This window comes from Pogoniulus pusillus, chromosome 40 (genome assembly GCF_015220805.1).
Source record: "Pogoniulus pusillus isolate bPogPus1 chromosome 40, bPogPus1.pri, whole genome shotgun sequence".
NCBI lineage: Eukaryota > Metazoa > Chordata > Aves > Piciformes > Lybiidae > Pogoniulus > Pogoniulus pusillus.
Window position 1 is genome coordinate 7,445,238 of NC_087303.1, and position 18,667 is coordinate 7,463,904.

An 18,667-nucleotide genomic window follows, 5' to 3' on the forward strand; every position below is an offset into this window, starting at 1 on the left:
GTTCTGTCCTCCATCTCAGCAGCCAGAAGCCAGGCTAAAAGGGACTGTCCATTTGCCCTAGTATATTCCTGCCTGTCTGCCTGATTTCCTTTCTGGACATAGAGCTGATAACTACAAGGTCCATTATCAGATCCATTGCCAGCTGGTGCATGTTGCTGGGGGGTACTGGTTCCTTGAGGGAGCTTCCTTGCCCTGGGTCTGTGTCTGTGGAAGGGCTCGGGGTTACTGTTTTGGAGCACCCATGGTCAATGGAGCACAGCGACAGGGTTTGACTGTGGGGGCAGGGTCCAGGGAGCTGCACTCAGGGGCAGGGTGCTACCTGAGGCGGAGTTTGGGCCAGATCCTGGGACGGAGCTGTGCTCGTGGGCAGGGGCTGCCTGTCCCACCGGGGCCCACTCTGACTGGTCGCCCCCACCCCGCAGCTGCAGCTACAGCAGCGCAGGACACCCCTCCCCCTAAGCATTTTAATGGGCCGCGGCTACAGGCGGTTTCCATGTGTTCCAGCTCAGAATTGGCAACATACCCTCCCAAACCCACATTTAAACACAGTGAAGTAACTGCTATCCAGTACTGTTTTTCCCCAAAGATATCTGGAGCTTCTGTGTCCCAGCACACACTCAGAGTGATTCCATGTGTCATAAATAACAGGCACAAACTGGCGTTCATGCAAGTTAAGGCTTTAATAGAGCTGCAGGAACCAAGCAATGTACAGGCCTGGGTGCGCAGGGAGGCTCTGCTCTACCCTAATGCACTCCCTTTGTTTTCAGTGTTCTCTTTTTATATCCTGTTCTATTACAGATTCATTACTAATTCTAAGAACAGGTTGGGTTTTGCTTATCAGTTCCAAGAATGGGAGGTGTCTCTTCCACGCATGTCTCTTTTTATCTGGTGGTCCCTCTGGTGGTCTTCAGTGATGAAGTAAGGGATATTCCTCAAGTGTCCTTTCTGTGAACTCCAAACAAGTCCTCTGTTTGCTCATGCCAAATTTCCAAAACCAGTTAGATTTCCAGCAGAGTTCAGAAAATAGGCATGCACCAGCACAGGCAAGTGCTGAGAATATTCCCAGACCATATCAATCACTATCCAGAAAACATGGTAACATGTAACTTCAGGATCCAAGACCAAAACAGCCATCCAGATGCCTGGGTTATTGAAACTCTTAAGACATCCATTTTTAACTTTCAAATCTTGTCTGAAATAATTCTTTCTACCTTGCCCCACGTTGAGACACCAAATACTGTGAAATTGTCTCAGTTCTAATTTAAATTCCCAGAGACTCAGATAAATTTGATAGAACCAATAACAATTTGTAGAGCGCCCTCCCCTTTCCCCCCTCCTTTCCCAAGGAAAGGAATTAGAAGGAGAGTGAGAGGCAAGGTAAGCACACCCAAATAAATGAATCTCGATTTGGAAATTAAAAAGAATAGTTTAACAATAGCTTAAAAAGGTATCTGAGGTAGGGAAGTTTACAAAAGGTATAGGGAAGGGAAAATAGCAAAAATACAAACTGTATAAATACAACCCAAGTTTGTGGAGGTGGCTTTGCCTCCTGGGTGATGGCCATGTGGTATGCAGGGAGCAGAGTGATGCAGAGAGATGGAGAGAGAAAGATGGAGAGAAAGAGATGCAGAGAGCAATGCAGAGAGAGTGAGGAACAGGAAGTCCCCTGCTTTTATGGGACAGGAAGGGTGGGAGCAGGCTAACCATCACCTGGTGGTGTTCAGACCCACCCCTGGGGAGGCGTCAAGACCCCTAGGGTCAGGTTCAGGGTTACTGCCCCTGGAATGTTAAGCCTATACAGGTGGGAGCAGAGTGCTGGTAGGAGCAGAGCGGTGGTGGGAACAGAGCGCTGGTTGTGAGTAGAGTGGTGGTGGGAGCAGAGCAGTGTGGCTTCCTCTGGCCCCCTGCTCCCCTGTACATCCCTGGAAGCCCCCATTTCCCCCTCACATCCTGCATGGCAGGGGCAGGGAGTGGCAGTGCCCCCAGAGCTGTGCAGAGTGCCATGTGCACATTTGCTCCTCAGAGGGACTGTGAGACAATCAAAGCACTCAGGGTCTCACAGGTAGGACGTCCTGTGCCAGCAATGTGTCCCTGTGGCCAGGAAGCCCTAAGATATCCTGGGCTGCACTAAGAAGAGTGTGAGCAGCAGGTTGAGAGAGGTCCTCCTATCACTTTATTCTGCCCCACTGAGAACACATCTGGAGTATTGTGTGCAGTTCTGGGTTCCCCAGTTCAAGAGTGACAGGGAGCTGCTGCGGGGAGACTGGAGGAGGGCCAAGATGATGCTGAGGGGATTGGACATCATCTTATGAGAAAATGCTGAGCCCTGAGGCATTTGGACTTGAAAAGAGAAGACTGAGATAGGATTCTATAAATGTATGTGACTAGCTAAGGGCCAAAGGTCATGAGGATGGGGGCTGGACACCTTTCAGTGGTGCACAGTGAAAAGGGGCAGTGGGTACAAACTACACATAGGAGGTATCACTTGAACTTGAGACCTTTGGGGTGCCAGGGCAGTGGACCAGGCTGTACAGAAATGCTGTGGAATCTCATCTGAAGATTTTCAAAACCCACCTGGATGAGTTCCACTACAGCTGATATGAGTGTATCTGTGCTGGTGGTGGGGTTGGACTCAATGATCTCCAGAGATCTCTTCCATCTGCTTTCATTCTGTGACTCTGCAATCATGGTCAGCAATAGATACTGCAAGGAGAGGTGATGAGAGGCTGAGGAACATTCTTCGTTAGGGCAAAGCAACCACTAAGTGTTCTGAAGCTCTGCTTCCCAGGAGTGGCTGCAGCTCACCTCATGGTGGCATGAAGAGAAGAACTCTCCTCTCTTTGCTTTTTTTCCTGAACCTGCTTTTGCTTGATCCACCAGAATTGCATACTGTTTTCTCTTCTCTGACCAGCTGAGGGGAGGAAGAGCTAGAGTGTGGTGGTGAGCACCTGGCCACCAGACAAGGGCAAAGCCTGCACAGCTGTTTTGATGCTTTGATGGGGCTGGAGCCAGTGACAGCCTGACCTCTTCATCCCAGCTGCAGCAGCAGTCCCTGGCTGGCAGGCTGTGGTGAAGATTTCACAGTCTGCTGGCTGCACTGCTCACCTCTGCATGTAGCTGAGCTTGGAAACAGGCTGACAGAGCTAAAGGCTTTGCCCTGGCCTTGAGGCTCTGCTGTGCTGTGAGAGCTGTGGAGTGAAGGGAAGACTCCTCCCTGTTCCCTTCTGGACCTGCTGTGGGTGGTTCTGTTGAGCACATTCCCTCTTTGTCTGTACTCTGGCTGATAAACAATCGGGAGTTTACCAGGAACAGGCTCCAAATGCCTGCACGCAATCAGCCTGCATCATCCAGAGAAGGCCAGAGATTGTCTGTCTCCTTTCCCCAGCACTTTGTGAAGCCTGAAGAATCAGAGGCCTCAGTGGCTGACAAGAACAACAGAATTCCCTGAAAGTGTTTTGGGTACTGTCTGAAGCTGTAGCCAGCCCTGCAAGTCGGGAGGTAACATTTTGTGCGCACTTAAAGCCCCTTCTCATTCATCATTGCCTTTTGCCATAGGCAGAAAGAGGCTCTTTGAGTCCATCTAATGGGCAAGCAGTGTACTGACCACAGGAAGCTTCTCTTTAGTTCAGCTGAGGTTTGTATACTTTTGCAAGTTGTTTCTGGGTCTGATTATTCCTTTGTGCAATGTTTCCATGACCGTGAGAAGAGCTGATTATTATTACAATCGGTGGTGGGGCGGTGAGAGTTCTGAACAGCAACATTAATAAACAATATTAATGTTGGGAAAAATAATCTTGCATAATTAATTACCTTTCCATTACAGTCAGAAAGAAAGTAAGATGCAGGATCATCCTCCATGGCCCTCTCTGGTCATTCCCTCTGACTGTGGGAAGTGCAATTGTGAGCCTGCCTTGAACCTGGAAGCCTGTGGAAGTGAACGGAAGGGGAAGGCAGCATTACTAGCATAATGCAGAGGAGGGACATTCTCAGCGCAGTTGCCACAACCTCGCTGACAAACCATCAGGAGAGGTGTTTGAGGAGGGCAACAGAATAATTCCAGTTCTTCTGAACGGTGAATTGGACAGAAATGGAGCAAGGTCAAAGCTCTTGCACCGGAGATGTATTTCTTGGAGGCAAAAAGACAGAGAGAGAGGACACTGTGAGATGCCTCTGGAAGTGATCAATAAGGTAACAAGGACTGTCCTCAGCCCTGTGGCAGCAGGACGGTGCTAACCCACCATAAACCACCCCTGCATTGGCCTGCCCTCTGCAGACACAGCAGCAGCAACAGAGAGGAGGATGTTGCCCTGGAGAAGCTGGGAGTGAGTGGGAGCCATGGAGAGGCTTTGCCACGGACAAAGGCAGGGCAGGGAGAACTGCGGCATGACTCCAAATACTCAGTGCAGCCTTGGTCACTGCACAACTCTGCTGAAGAACTTATTCCAGAAACCCCCAAGAGTAAGGTAGGTTCTCCTGCAGGTCTTGGAGAGCATCTCCAGACGAAAGGATGAGACAGAAATATGGGATGGGATGCAGCAGAACTTTAATGAGTCAAACACTGGAAGTAGGCTGGATAAGGGTGGAGGTCACAAAGCAGGAGCAGGAAGGACTCTGTGTTCCATGGCTGTGTGGAGATGCCAGCAGGAGTCCATGTGCCTGATCCATGGAGGGAGCAGGGCCATCAGAGAGTGGCAGAGGGCAGAGGCAGGCATGGGCTGTGCTGTGCCAGAGCCCAGGCTGGCCCTGTCCTTTGGCAAGGGGTGCTGGGGGTGCTCAGCCCCTCTGAAAGCAGCAAGCAGCTGCTGTGTGCCCAGGGCAGAAACATCTGGTGGGTGCCTGGGGGGCCTTGCCCAGGGCCAGGGCCAGCAGCTCTAGCAGGGGAAGCAGCTCCTGCCGCAGGAGCCACGGCCCAAGCTGGAGAGGCCAGAGAGGCCAAAGCCCCCGGAGCTGATGGGCACCCCCTGGTTGCTGAGGATGCTGCCAACAGCAGCAGAGGTGGAGTTGCCCACGGCGGTGTTCTGTGGGAAGGAGGTGAGGATGGGTCCGGGCAGGGTCACCCCCACGGGGGAGGGCTGGATGGCAACGATGGAGTCCTGGCACCCTCACACAGCAGGGCTCAGTGCAGCTGTTGGCCAGCGGGGTTGGGCCGCAGGGCTGGCAGGGCTGGCACGGGCTGTAGCAGGACATGGCTGGCGATGGAGCTGAGCCTGGCAGAGGACAGGGGAAGCAGAGAATGAGGCCTTGCTGAGCATCCTGTATGCTGACCCAAGGCATGGAAGTCAAAAGCGGGAGAAAAGTGCTGGAGGCTGTCTAGGGAGTCCCACAGGCCTAACTCCTCTCCCTGAAGGACCCCTGCCAAGAGTGACCAAACCAAGGGAGATGGCAGCCAGCCTTTAACTCTGCAGATGTCAACCAAGACCCAGCCATGGCACAACTTTTACCACCTTTGCCCTCCCATGCAAAGCGACTACAAAATTCACAGGGAACAAGGGAGGAGGTTTGGGCTGGGAAATCCCAGTGGAGGAAGAGAAGGGAGATGAGGGTGAAGAACGAGACTCACCTTGTTGCAGGGAGATGCTGGCAGAGCAGTGGATGAGAGAGGGAGCAGAAGGAGTCCCTTTTATCCTGCTCCTGCACCGCCCCAGGCCCACAGGCACTGCACATGGGCAGTAATTACCCTGCAGACTCAGCCCCAAAACCAAACATCTCAGCCCATGGCATAGGCTGGCCCTTGGCTTCCTCCATGCTGCCATTTCACTTCCTCATTGCTGAGCTGACCACTGGGCCACAAAAGATCCTTTCAAGTGTGAACATGAAAGGGCCTGGGATTTCTTATGCAGGAACACATCACTACAGGCAGGGATCCACTCCAAGGCTCTCTGCAGGGCAGGGGACATGGGTGTGGGGAAATGTGGGGAGGTTGTTTTCCACCCCTTCTGCAGAAGGCTGCTCACATCCTCCCACCAACACTGTCCCTTCCTGCGGCTGTGTCTGGTTGCTCCCAAACAATGCCCCTAGCAGCCTCATGGCAGAATGCTTCCCCTCCAAACCCTGGGGTTCCTCAGTAGCTCTGGGGGGGTTCAACTGCCTCTGCTTCCCGGAGGGCTATGGAGAGCTTTGGAATCTTAACTTGCTCCTCCCACACTTCTCAAGCCACCATGTAGAATGGACACAGCAGCAGACACTTTTGGCCCCTGAGCAGCAGCAGACACTTTTCCAACACACGCTGCCTGAGCTGAATGCCCTGCAGCAGCTGGAGGGGTGACAAGGAGCTGCTGGCTGCAGACAGAGGCTGTTGGGCTCCCTGCAGCTCTTGCTCAGGCACAGCCCCGAGCTCAGGGCTCCTTCTCCTCAGGCTGGGATGCAGTTGCCCTGGCCACAGGGGATCCAGCCCTGCGTGGCACAGGAGCCTGCAGACAGGGCCCTGCTGGCTGCAGCTCAGCCAAAAGGCTGCCACACGGCCAGGCCAAGCTGGGAGTGGGAGTGGGAGTGGGAGTGGGAGTGGGCAGGGAGAGGCTGTCCCTGAAGCTTGGCTGCCAAAGGCTTTCCCTTGGCCTGCTGGGACTGTCCCAGGTGCCTGCACGTCTGCAGGGCAGGGCAGTGCATCACCTCCTTGGTGTGCCCTGAGCTTCTTCTTGTGCCAAGGGCGCTCCTGAGCATGTCTCCTCCCTCAGCATCCCTAGGCCTGTGGAACTCCAAGATCCTGACCTCTCTCACTCCCTGGGCAGTTCCTTGCTTCCCTACTGCTTCTGCTCTGTGCCGCAGGCTGAGCAGGGCTTTGTGGCCTGCAAAAAGAGGCCTGATGGAGCCCTAATGGCAGCAGGATGCCTACCGCAGGAGACCCAGGCTGTGGCACTGTCCCTGCTGACATGTTTACTCTCCGACAGAGACATTCCGTCAGACTTGCTTAAGCTCTGTGGGCTGAGTGCATAGGAGGCTAGAGGACTTTATATCGGTCTAGCCGGAGTGCTGGGAGAGGCGTGGGAGAGTTGTGCTTGGGACTGAGTTGCTGCTGACTGTGGAGTCGTTAAAATTGCTCAAATCCTCCTGGCGAGACATAAATCATTGCCTTAGTGGGCAAAAATCCCACCGGCAGGTGCGATGGTGGCCGCGCGTCACTGGGAACTGCCCCCGACCAGCACCCGTAATGGCAGCTGCCTGCAGCCGTGATTGCTGTGATGAATCTACCACTGTGGTGAATCTGCCAGCTGCTGCGGCGCCTTCCTTCCACGATCGGCTGGGTCTATTTAGTGTCTGGAATGCAGCCCCCCCACCACACGCCCGCGTCTCCGCCAACAACAGCATGCAATGCAGAACAGAGACTTTCGCTTTTGACCGGTAACAGGACGTTGCTGAGGGGACAGAGGGACGAAAAGCAGAGAGAACACAGAAACGGCAGAGGCACCCATGCCTGAGAGCTCGGGACCCCCCCCCGACTTCCCGTGGCTTGGTGGCACTCCAGTTCCGCCCCCCCCCTTCACCGTCGCAGCCCGCCGCGCCTCTGCCTGCCCACCCCGTGCTCAGCGGACCGCGCCCCGCAGCCGAGAACAGAGACTGTCGGCTCTTTGCCTTCATTCTCTCGCTGTTTGTCTGTCTTGAAGAGTCTGAGAAAATCAGTGGATTAAAAGTTTTCAGATTAAATTTCATATTAGGGAATAAGGACAGGAGTATGAGGGAGAAGGAAGGAAAGAAACAGCTGGGGGCTGGGCAAGATGGAGAGCAGAGGACACCAGCGGCGCTGGGGCTGGCCCTCCTCCTCCTTCCCCCCCCACCCTCCACCTGCAGAGAGGCCCATGGGACCCCGGTCCCTCCCGCCTCCTCTGTCTCTTCCTTATCTCTGCAGGTTTGATTTTTTTTTTCTGCTGGACCAGCAGAGCCTTGGAATTGTTTTGAGCTGGAAAATTACTGAGGCCAGAGTCAGACCTCAGGAGGTTGACTTACACATGGACTTGAAAACAATGCCAGATGTCAAAAAGTTTATAGAACAGATAGTGAGAATAACTGATGAGGATTTAGGACCATTTCGGCCCCTGTTACAGGCATGGATGCACACAGGTGCGTCTTCTTAGCCACCAGATAATGACAGTTTGCACTCAAGACGATAGCAAATAATTCCTGACTGGGGTATTTACCTGTTGCCTTACTGATTAATTCCTTCTACAGACTAGGTAGCAACACCTTTTGCATCCATTGCTCAGTGGCAAAGAAAGAAAGTGAGATTGCTAGGAAATAGCAGAGATGCCAGTCCCACTGACAATGAGTGGAAATTCATACAGACACTAAAAGCACCAACCAGAACAGACAAGCACACTTATTACTAGAACTCAGATGCATGGCCCCTCTCAGCAGGAGCATGACCACTGAAGTCCACATTACAAGTCACTAACCAGATTCTGGACTAGGACAAGGAACGATAAAGCTGATAAGGTAGCTAGCGCCAGTCAGCTCCTTCCCCCGATAAATATGTTCAAACAGATAATGACAGGACTATTTTTGAAGGCCTTTTTTTTTGATGGTACCATATTTTGGAGCCTAGGAGTTTACTGGAGCAGCTGCTAATTGCAATGGAATGAGCTTTGCGACAATTCTGATTTTTCTTTCTCTGAAGAATGCCATGGTGTTATTATCTTCTGGAATTTTCTTTGCCTTTTATTGAATTTCCTTCAGCTGATAGATTTTTAAGATAAGTTAAGGCTAAGGGTTTGTATTATGACAATTTGGGGAATTTAGGATATAAGGAGATTATGGGATGTTTTTTCTTGGGTATATCTGGGTATCATTGAAGAAAAAAAAAAGAGGGGGAAAATGGGTTTAGAGGAAAGTAGGATAGCAGAAGAATTTTTTTCCTTTTCGAGATTTCTGTAATCACATTATACAGACCAGGCCAGTGGATCTGTTAGCCTGAGCAATGAATATGTCTGCATTTGTTCTTGTATTTGCTTGTGTTTGATCATTTATCTTCACAGGCCTTGATGAAGACCAACCTGATTATGACTAACCTGTTTTTTTCTAAAGTGAGCAGAAGCCTTGCTCAGATGGCAGAATTGTGGAAAGGACTTGACAGGAGCACTGACATGATGATTGTGTGTGTATGGATCATAAGGTTTGGATCACGGCTAAAGAATTTGGGTACTTTCATGAGTTTTCAGTGATTGTGGTTTAATGGAATACATTCAGTTTAGCAGCTTTTGTAAAGGACAAAGCCCACTCAAATTGGCACAAGATGGCAATGTGGCTTTTATCTCTTTGCAAGGGCCCTGCAAAAGATAAAAAACACTGCCCTAAAATCTAAAAGCAAATGAAGAACTGTGGGAAAAGGCCTAATAGAATAACCAGAAAGCAACATCTAGGGCATATCTTTGCATTAGTATTTAGAAATTAGTAGTTCTTCAGCACAATAGTCAGACGCAGCTCATAGCTAAGGAGTGTGATGAGAACATCAAGATTTCTGAGAACTACAGAGTGAATCCAGAACTATGGGAGTCTGAGGAAAATAATGGACAGCTGATACATCTGCGAATCTACATCTGCCACACAGAGCCAACAAAGACATGGCACACCTGCACTCTCCTGACTGTGATGTTCATCTGGACTTTTGGGTTTTTGAACAAATTACTTACTGTCTCTTGCAGAATAGATTTGGGATTGTTAGCTAAGCTTGGGTTGTTAGCTTGCCAGACTAATGCTACTAATGCTTTCTGGTTTTAGCACTGTTGATTTGTAGGTGCATCATTACCCCTGTGTTGAAAAGCTATATAAGTCAAAAGATCAGCCCAGGTTGCTCAAAAGAAAGAGAGGGACGTGTTGGAGAAATTCTTGCTAGCTGAGGACACAGAAATGACAAACATGAGTGTGCTAGTTTGAAGCAAGCTAGAATGTTTGGTAAAAGAACTAGATAACGGGCACGTGAATGAAAAACAATTGTGTCTCCTTCTCTCCCAGTCACGCTGAGAACTCTGGGAAGAATAAGTAAATACATTCTCATTTTGTCTTTCATTCTGCCTTTGCCTTCAGACCTGGTCACATCTCATTAACCCTGCTCCCACTAACCTGCTCCCTAACCTCTTGGCTGCACCTCTCTTCTTCCTGAGAACTGGGGTAAGGTTGAGAGGGCAAGGGGAGGTGTTGGGGTGGTTTGAGAGCCCCTCCTGGGACTCAGGTTTCTGGGAGGGGGAGTTGTGCTTTTGTAATGTTTATCCTTTGTATATTTCTGTATATAACTATATATATTGTAAATAGCTGCTTGTATATTTGCTGCTGAAAAATAAATAGCTTCATTTATATTCCCAGAGGCCGTCTGAGTTAGCTGGGGCAATTCCAAAAGTGTGGGGGGGGCGGGTTAATGCCCAACCATCACAATGAGCAACCTGTACTGGGAAGACCTTGAATCCATCCTGGGAGTTAGATACCAGGCACAGGGTGGCTTCCCCCAACATGAAGATGTAGGGAGTGGAGTGCAGCTGCAGGTGGGCAGAGTTTATGCCTGCCCCAGAGGCTGACCCTCAGATTGTTATGGTATACAGCCCTATCCATGCCTAACAAGTAACCCTGTACCCTCTGATTGTAACCAATCTTGGTGGAGTCAGCCTCTTGCTAGAATGCATATAAGTCACTGTATCACGGAATAAAGTGGATTATTCCATCTAACCACACTGGTGAACAGAGTCATTGTACCCGTTTATGCGCCAATATCTCCCTCATAGGCTTTGTGTTCCAGGCCCCTCACCAGCTTTATCACCCTTCTCTGGACATGTTCCAGCACCTCAACATCTCTCTTGAATTGAGGGGCCCAGAACTGGACACAGCACTCAAGTTGTGGCCTGACAAGTGTTGAGTACAGGGGAGAATAACCTCCCGTCAGCCTGCTGGCCACACTGTTCTTGATACAGGCCACGGTGCCATTGGCTCTCTTGGCCACCTGGGCACACTGCTGGCTCATCTTCAGCCTACTGTCCACCAGTACCCCCAGCTCCCTGCCTGGCCTGGCTGCTCTCCAGCCACTCTGTCCCCAGCCTGTAGTGCTGCTTGGGCTTGTTGTGGCCAAAGTGCAGAGCCCTTGTTCAGTCTCATCCCCTTGGCCTCTGCCCCCTCATCCAGCCTGTCCAGGTCCCTCTGCAGGGCTCTCCTACCTTCCAACAGATCAACACCTGCTCCTAGCTTGGTGTCATCTGCAAACTTACTGATGCTGGGACTCAATCCACTCATCCAGATCATCAATAAAGATGTTGAACAGACTGGGCTCAGCACTGATCCTTGGGGAACACCACTAGTGACTGGCTGCAACTGCATGTGGCACCATTCACCACCACTCTCTGGGCCAGGCTTTCAGCCAATTCCTGACCCAGCACAGAGTGAATCTGTCCAAGCCATGAGCTGCCAGCTTGGCTAGGAGCTTGTTGTGGCAGACGGTGTCAAAGGCTTTGCTGAAGTCCAGGTAGACTCCATCCACAGCCTTCCCCAACATGAACGTTCTTGGGCTGTTAGGAGTTTGTGGAATCCAGAGTCGTGCTGGCTGGGGCAAGAGTGAAAGATTGCCCTGAGGTTGCAGCTCCCTGGGTGGCTGCTTCCAGCATGGTCCTGGGGCTTGCGCTGTGTCTCTCGGAGCCACATTTCAGTACTGGCAGAGGAATCTGTTTAAACAGGGACCTAAACCACCACTCTGATGCCAGGATTGATCCAGGGATCCGGCCAGGACTGAGAACGTGGTATTTGAGGCAGAGGCCCAACCCATCAGAAAGCACCACGGTTCAGCTGGGCACCCAAACACCACCTGCAGGAATGGCCCCATAGTGAAAAGGAAGTGAGGGACAAGAGGCAAGAGGCAGCTCTGACTCAGCTTGCAGGGCACAGGCTGATGGCAGCATCTGAAAAACCTGCTGTAGGCCACCAAACCTTCCCAAAGCAGCAAAACCACAGCCAAAGAGTGGAGGCAAAAATGTTCAGAGAGAGAGAGGGTGTCCCAGCCCTCACTTGGAGCTGTTATGGAGGGGCTAGTTGAAATCTGAGTCTGCGGTGAAATGCAGTGAGGCCAATTCAAAAGTTATTAAATAATTTATTAATATATGCAAAGGTAATTACCCTGGAACTTATTTACAACTCTCCACACAAGTTCTTGGATGCTGTTAGCAGAACTATTTTACAGAATGTCTCTGTAGAATGGAATTTTGAAAGGTTTAGGAATGTCTTTGAAAGAGAGTCTGGCTGCTTCATTCACCGCTGGTGAGGTTAATTAAATTCTTTTAGCAACTTGAACAAAGAATTCAGAATACTCACTAGTCCTCAGTCTTAATGTCTGTGGCCCAAAATATATGCAGGAAAATAATCAGTAGAAGTCCTGTGTGGAATTCCACGTGGGCTGTGATGTGAATCAGCTGCTGTCTGAGGTGGTGGGCAAGCGGCAGGTGAGCGAGGAACAGACAAGCACACAAGCTCCTTATTCACCTCTGTCACCCCCTTGTATAGGACAATGGCCGAGGCTAACGGTCTCATTGGCCACACAATCACCCAGTCACCTCTGGCAATCACCCAAATAGACCCAAAAATGAAGAACCCACAGGCCGTTCTCGTCCAAAATGGGGGGCACATGCGCCTTTGCACGCAAGAGGGGCGTGGGCCTTATAAAACCCCTCTCATGCGACCGGATTAAACCAGACCAGCTGTCTGGGTTTCTTTTGTCCTGTTTTCCCTGCCTCTGGGTGCAATGCTGACAGGCAGGTAAATATGTCTGGACAAGACAGGATACGCTCAAGCCCATTTTGTGACCCTTGGGACTCTCCACCACAATACCACCCCCGTGCCAATGGGCCATTATCTGAGGACACTGTGATTATTATATATTGATTAGGTTTATAAACATAGTGGGTTACATATATGTGTACAGTGAATCATATGCATCATACAAACCGTAGAACCATACAGTGTAACCATCATGAACATAGGAACATGCAAATTGTGCATGAACAATAGATATATATAACCATATCCTAAACAAAAGATGAGGTAGAGTAGACCTGACAGTGTCCACCCCCTGACTATAAGATGGCCTTTATTATATTAAACCAGAGCTACATTTATGGAAGGAGGAGTATTGCTTCCTGGAACAATCACAAGTCTGGGGTTATCCACCGTGCACTTATGCGGTGTGTTTTCCCACTGCTGTGGAGGGCCTGTAAGCCCGAAAAGAGGATTGCTTATGCCTCTCCTGCCTTGGACATGTTTTTCTGCCAGGACCCCTGGTTGTAAACAGGTTGTGTAAGCCCCCAAACACCCAGCTCGTGCCTCCCTGAGGTAAACTATATTTGGGAAAGTCCAGGCAAGCCACTTTTGCCTATTATGGTAAGGTTTGGCTGACTGCCAACCTGATTGGTCCATTCTAGTGGCCAAAGAGGCCATTAATCTCGGCCCACATTCAACAATAGGGGTGCACAGGAAACAGAGTGCTCTGACCCTCACTTGCAGCTCAGCCGCTCAGGCTGCTCGGACGCCATTGTACAGCTCAGATGCTCAGAGGCCCAGACCTCTTGCTCTGACCGCACTCGCAGCTCACCTGCCTGTGTATCTTCTTGCAGAGCTCATTTAAGCCTGCACACATATATATATATGAGGAGCCTATAGTCTCCTAAGCAGCTGTGCACATCTGCATGCCATCGTGTTATCAGGATCAGATTCTGTATTGCCTTTACCTACAGAGCTCAGACTCCCAGCAGCCGTGCACACCTGCAAACCTGCTGCCTATTATGGCCTGGTAAGCGCCACTGCCGCTGAGATAACCAGGAAGCAGACTCTGTTTGTCTGCACACACATGGCCTGCTAACCGTGAAGAACCGTGCTAGAGACAGCACGATATTCTCTCTCCTATACCTGAGATCCTATCAGCTGAGAATCCCTGGACAGGACATCCAGAGGAAGCGAGCAGCACCAGGCAGAGATTACATCCTTCGCCAAGGAGAATGAGGTTAGAGACCACCATTTCCCCAGAAGCTGGGAAGATTTATCCTTTCCCTCAAGCCAGGAGGATTCCAGCCTCAGAGTCCACAGGCAGAGACCCTGGAGAATTGGACGTTCATATAGGCTGTGTGTCCTATAGGGTTGATTAACAGACCTCTGTGTGTCCCAGAGGGTGATTAACAATTAATAAGAGTTGTGAGTAAAAGCTTTAATACCTCTGTAAATATCTGCAGCCGCTGCCATAGAGCAGAATCAGTTCCATCCCTCTCTGCTGGGCAAATAGCATATGACCCCAAACGGCATTGAGGCGTGGGAGAAATCCTCTCTCTGTTTATAGTTTGAATGTTTGCTAGTTAAATAACAAGTTTCGTACATAATTTGTCCAGATTGTTTTCATAGCTGTTGTACCGAATATTAATATACAGTAGTTTTGGGTGGCAGAGTTCAGAATACTGAGATTAATAAATATATATTTTTATTAAAAATATCTCGCCCCAATTAATTTCTCCCCTCTGCCAAAACTGGCGCAGGTACTGAGAATTCCTCCCTCCATAACACCCACTTACATCTGTGGCCTCCCATGCATACAATCCCCTTGGTTTTGCTAGGGTCGTGGGCACAATCCCTATGGAAGGTAGATTTAGCAAGACTGGTTGGTCTACTTGCAGCTGTGTCAGCGAGTGCAAAGATCTTTGTTTTGGCCCAGGTGGCATGTGGTTAATATCCCTCACTGGCTGAGTAGGACAGAACGTCTCAACTTTGGGACTGCCATAGTTTCCCCACCTGTTATTCACAGTGAAAACTGAGTGAAGTAAACGTCTATCCCAGTCACCTTTTGAGACGTTGCCATGTTTGTTAATCAGTCCGTTTGTCCTTTCCACAATGCCATTAGCCTGGGGGTAATACAGAGTATGAAACATCCATTTAATTCCTTCACCTCTGGCCCAGTCTTGTACTGATGTGGCAGTGAAGTGTGATCCATTGTCACTCTGGATACACTCAGGCATGGGTAGAATACTAAACTGTTGTTTCAGAGCTTCAGTGGTTTGACCTCCATCAGCAGCACTGGTGGCTGTGGCCATCACTAAACCTGAAACCACCTCCACCCCCACCAGTATGTATCTTTTCCCATGTGAGGGTTTGAGAGGACCAACATAATCAATTTGCCATGTGTTCCACAGCCTTTTGTCCTCTGTGATATGCTGGGCCGGAGCTAAGTTGGGATGATTAGCCCTAAGCGTGGTTCTGCACTGCGGACAGGCTGAGAAAATTCTCTCACAAACAGTTGCAGAAACTGGCCATCCCCTGGGCCTGCATTCATAATACAGGTCTGATTTTCCTGAGTGGCCTCTTTTGATGTGCAACCACTCAGCCAGTCGTTGCCAGTCATCCCTTTCTTCATTAACCACATTGATCTTTGCCAGGCAATCTACCTTTTCATTCCAGATTGCTGCAGGTGTTTGCCCTCTGGAATGTGCTTTTACCCAGCCCACCTTAAGGGTCTGGAGTGGCTTATTTCTAACAGCCTTTGCCAATCAGAAGCTCTCCACACTTCAGTATTGGAAACTCTCCATTGGTTCGCTTCCCACTGGCAAATCCATTCAGTGGCACCTTTGAATGTGAATGTGAGGTCTGTGTAATAGGGTTTCTGCCCATTCACTACTGCCAGCATAAGAGGCTCTCAGTTCCCCCCACTTATGCACTGCCATCACCCTCCTCAGTGACAGTCTTGCTGTGCTGATCTCCAGGGCTGTGGCTTTATAATGCCACTAGATCCTACCCTTTGGGAGGATGCATCTGTGAGCCACACTCCTGTTATATCGGAATCTGTGGTCAAATCAGTAGCTACCTGAATAGGAGCTGGCTTGTAGAGGGCTGGCATAGTAATAAAAAAGTGAGCGGTGTCTGGTTTATGGCTGCTGTAGCTTGGACAGCTTTGTGGGCCCCTTCTCTCAACAGTATGTGAACTGGTGTGATCCCTTCCAGATAGCATACCATTTTCATACAGTGGCCTTCTGGGCAATCCCTTCTGGTGGGGGAGATCCTTTAAGGATCACTTTCAGCAGAGGGAAAGGGCCTTGCACTACAATATCTTCGGTAGTGTGAAGCTTTTCTGCCCCTTTGACAACTCGAGTTAGGGAGAGGAGTCCCTTCTACCATTCAGAGTACCTTGTTTCAGTCTCTTTAAATGCCATTGATGAAAATAGCAGAGCTCCATTAGGGACTTTGGGTCCCCTCTGGAATTTCCCACAGTATGAGGTGTGCTCTGAAAAGCCCCATTCAGCCCTTAAGGCATCTTGTGGGTGCAAAGTTCCCAGTTTTTGATAGGCTTTTAACTCATCCTTTAGGATCTTTAAGCTCTCAGTGTGTCTTGGGGTCCAGTTCCAGATCTTGCTTTTTAAGCTAGTCATAAAGGGGACAGGCAATTACAGGGAAGCCTGGAATATGCTTCCTTCAGTTACTCAATGTACCAAGTAGCTGTTGAAGCTCCTTTTTGTTGTTAGGTATTGGGCCCTTTTCAATGGCTGTCTAAGCCATCTGCTGGCACTGACATTGCACCGCTATCCGCTATGATCCCAGAAATTTGACCTCTTGGCTTGGGCACTGACACTTGGCTTGTTGGATGATTAGCCTTGGCTGGTCAACAATTCCCAATTATCTCCGGCTACCGAGCCCACCTGTTCCATGTCATTGCTCCCCACGAAGATGTCATCAATGTTAACATTAATGTTAACATGTTAACAATGTCAAGAGTTAACATCTTTTAGGGACCTGGATTGTATTTAGCAGTGCAGCTAATGTGTTATGTGCAAATTAGTGGGGCTTGTTTGTCACCTTGTGGAAGGGCTACTAAAGGTGTACTGAATACCTTGCCAGGTGAAAGGCAAACTGCGCCTTCGGTCTCCTCACTCAGTGGTAGGCAGTAAGAACATGTCCTTCACATGCCATGGCGCCCATCCAGGGTTGTGGGATGCTGCTTGAATGGCTGTCACAGTGGTAAGTCAAACTAGGAACTGCAGCAGTGAGAGGAAGTGTACTGCTGTTAAGTTTCTGAAGTCTATGGTTAAGCCTCCACCTTCAGTCTGGCTTACGAACTGGCCAGACTGGTGAACTGCATGGAGAGTGAGTTCTTGTCATAATTTACCTTTTCTCCAGGTCAGCACTCACCTCTGAAATGCCCTTGCCTGGCTGCTGCTGGGTAACAGGTATTGTTCAACCACAAGTCACATGTGATTTAGTCAGGTGGGGGAGCAGTCTGCAACTAGAACCATTATCAGGATTTCAGTTCATGGAATAGCTCTCCCAAACCCAGTCCTGTCTCTTTAAGAACAGAACACATTCTCTCCGCGCCAGCGGTAAGGAAAAAAACAGAAAAAAGACGGGCGGGGGTGGGGGGGAATGGGCTCGGCTGACCTCCGGCAGCAGCACAGTGCAATGTGGTTTAGGGTTGAGACAGAGTCGTGGAATCGTGGAATCAGTCAGGATTGGAAGGGACCACAATGATCATCTAATTCCAAAGCCCCTGCCATGGGCAGGGACACTTCGCACCAGATCAGGCTGTGCAGAGCCTCATCCGGTGTGGCCTTAAACACCTCCAGGGATGAGGCTTCCACCAACTCCCTGGGCAACCCATTCCAGGCTCTCACCACCCTCATGCTGAAGAACTTCTTCCTAACATCCAGTCTGAATCTCCCCATTTCCAGCTTTGTTCCATTCCTCCCAGTCCCATCACTACCTGACAGCCTAAAAAGTCCCTCCCCAGCTTTCTCGTAGCCCCCTTAAATAAGGTCACTTTGGAGGCTTCTCCTCTCCAGACTGAACAGCCCCATCTCCCTCAGACTCCTCCTAGGAGAGCTGCTCCAGCCCTCTGATCATCCTCGTGACCCTTCTGTGGACATCTTCCAGCACATTCGTAGCCCTCTTGTAACAGGAGCTCCAGAACAGGAAGCAGATGCCCATTCCTCTGTGACAAACCATCAGGAGAAGTATTTGAGGAGGGCAACAGAATAATTCCAGTTCGTTCTTGAACGGTGAATTGGACAGAAATGGAGCAAGGTCAAAGCTCTTGCACCGGAGATGTATTTCTTGGAGGCAAAAAGACAGAGAGAGAGGACACTGTCAGATGCCTCTGGAAGTGATCAATAAGGTAACAAGGACTGTCCTCAGCCCTGTGGCAGCAGGGACGGTGCTAACCGCCACCATAAACCACCCCTGCATTGGCCTACCGCTCTGGCAGACACAGCAGCAGCAACAGAGAGAGGATGTTGCCTTGGAGAAGCTGGGAGTGAGTGGGAGCCATGGAGAGGCTTTGCCACGGACAAAGGCAGGGCAGGGAGAACTGTGGCATGACTCCAAATACTCAGTGCAGCCTTGGTCACTGCACAACTCTGCTGAAGAACTTAGAAACATAGAATCATAGAATGAGTCAGGGTTGGAAGGGGACCATAAGGATCATCTATTTCCAACCCGCCTGCCATGGACAGGGACATCCTAACCCGTAGATCAGGCTGGCCAGAGACTCCTCCAGCCTGGCTTTAAACATCACCACAGATGGGGCCTCTACCACCCCCCTGGGTAACCCATTCAGGGTCTCACCATTCACATGATAAAGAACTTCCTCCTCACTTATTACAGAAACCGCCCTGAGTAAGGTAGGTTCCTCTTGCAGGTCTTGGAGAGCATCTCCAGCTGAAAGGATGAGACAGAAATACGGGATGGG

At 50.1% G+C, this 18,667-nt stretch overlaps 1 protein-coding gene and 1 pseudogene across 1 annotated transcript in view; both read right to left on the reverse strand.

Annotated features, from left to right (window-relative positions):
- LOC135191686 (feather keratin 1-like) overlaps positions 1–7,602 on the reverse strand; it is a 40,541-nt gene extending 32,939 nt beyond the window's left edge. Inside the window, exon 1 of the mRNA XM_064174211.1 lies at positions 7,514–7,602. The gene's annotated coding sequence lies outside the window, so the exon portion shown is untranslated. The remainder of the gene's footprint in view (positions 1–7,513) is intronic.
- LOC135191858 (feather keratin 1-like) lies at positions 4,857–5,577 on the reverse strand (annotated as a pseudogene).
- Positions 7,603–18,667: the final 11,065 nt, after the last annotated feature.